General features: G+C 45.7%; 1 non-coding gene across 1 annotated transcript; it reads left to right on the top strand.

Moving 5' to 3' along the window:
- Positions 1–272: 272 nt before the first annotated feature.
- Positions 273–391, top strand: LOC132512396 (U5 spliceosomal RNA). Its single transcript, XR_009538125.1, has one exon. It is a non-coding gene; the product is annotated as a U5 spliceosomal RNA (small nuclear RNA).
- The last annotated feature ends 1,506 nt before the right edge of the window (positions 392–1,897 follow it).

Raw genomic sequence — 1,897 nt, 5'->3', positions numbered from 1 at the left:
CGCCAAGAGCCCAGAGCTTCATCACGGGAACTGAGCCAAGCCCTTCACTAGGGGAGAGATGTTGCTGCATCTTTAATGCTACAAAGGCCATCCCGTCTCCTCCTCTCACAACTTTTTGCAGCATTAAATCATCATGGAGTTGATTCTGGATATCAATAGTTAAAGGGAGAAAAAGGTTAAATCAAGAGAATTACCCAAAGAAAAGCCGTCTTCCAACTGAAAGGGTCTACAGAGTACCTAGCACGGTAGATATAAAAAGGTATACAATCTATACTCGTGCTTCTCTTCATAATTGAATGAATCGTTTGCTTTTTACTAAAGATTCATGTAGGGATGGAAAAGCATGACTGTTGCCTCAATTTTTTGAGGCCTTGTGGGAATAAACAAGGCTGATATTTCTGTGATAAAAATAGATCTAGGGGCTTCCCTGGTGGCGCACTGGTTGAGAGTCCGCCTGCCGATGCAGGGGACGTGGGTTCGTGCCCCGGTCTGGGAAGATCCCACACGCCGAGGAGCGGCTGGGCCCGTGAGCCATGGCCGCTGAGCCTGCGCGTCCAGAGCCTGTGCTCCGCGGCTGGAGAGGCCACAGCAGTGAGAGGCCCGCGTACCACAAAAAAAAAAAAAAAAAAAAAAATAGATCTAGCGATGGACCTTCCTGCTAGTCCAGTTTGTGAAACTCGATGCTCCTGATGCAGGGGTTCCGGGTTTGATCCCTTGCCTAGGAGTATGATCCCATGTGTATCCAGCAACTGGGAGTTCACATGTTACAACTAAGGAGCTCTCCTGCCACAACTCAGGAGCCCACGTGCCGCCATCAAGACCCGGTGTAACCAAATAAATAAATTTTTTTTAAAAAGGTATACAATTAGGTAAATTAATGTGAAATTTCAGAAAACCTTGGATCAAGACAAGATCCTAAAAGCTGCCAAAGAAAAGCAAATAATAAAACAGCTCATTTCCAAAGCTGAGCAATTAGTCTGGCAACAGACTTTCTGTTGGCAACACTTCCAATTAGCAATGCTCACTTCGGTTAGTGCACCTGAGGACACTGCAGTAATGTCTTCAAACTTGGGGGAAATAGTCTTCAACTGGAATTCCAAATTCAGCTGAAATTGAGTAAGAGGAGAACAAACACATTTTCAGATGTGTCAAGACTCAGGAAGTTCACTTCCCATACTCCCTTTCTTAAGAAGTTATTTGAGTACATTCTCAAGTAACTTCCTCAAATACTTATTCACGAGAAGTAAATCAAGAAAAGTAAGCCAAGTTCATGAGGGGGTAAACAAAGAAAGAGGAGGAAGGTGTGAATCACGGGGAATACGGAATCCAAATGGGAATAAAACTGAAAGAAAATACCCGAGTGACACCTATGCATCAGGCCCAGAAAACAGCCAGCTCAGACCGGAGCAGGAAAATAAAGTCCTAGAGTGGAGAGGTTATGAGAGATCATAGAAGTGAACTTGGAAAACGAGGCTTGAGCATGTGATGAAGGCCCAGAATTCAACTTTTTTTTTTTTTTTTTTTTTGCGGTACGCGGGCCTCTCACTGCTGTGGCCTCTCCCGTCGCGGAGCACAGGCTCCGGATGCGCAGGCCCAGCGGCCATGGCTCACGGGCCCAGCCGCTCCACGGCATGTGGGATCCTCCCGGACCGGGGCACGAACCCGTGTCCCTTGCATCGGCAGGTGGACTCTCAAGCACTGCGCCACCAGGGAAGCCCCAGAATTCAATTTTTAAAAGCAATTAAACACTCAAGGAAAAGGAAATAAATATAAGAAAGTCATTATCTAAATACAAAGAAACCAGTCCATACCAGACCCGGAAGTCACTGAGATTCAAAAAAGGAATGGAATGAATACCGCACAAAAAGAAAAGCAAAAAAGACGGAAAATCTGGGAG

This window comes from Lagenorhynchus albirostris, chromosome 20, assembly GCF_949774975.1.
Source record: "Lagenorhynchus albirostris chromosome 20, mLagAlb1.1, whole genome shotgun sequence".
Lineage (NCBI taxonomy): Eukaryota > Metazoa > Chordata > Mammalia > Artiodactyla > Delphinidae > Lagenorhynchus > Lagenorhynchus albirostris.
Note: the sequence above shows the minus strand (reverse complement) of the source record. Positions and strands in the feature narration are given on the sequence as shown.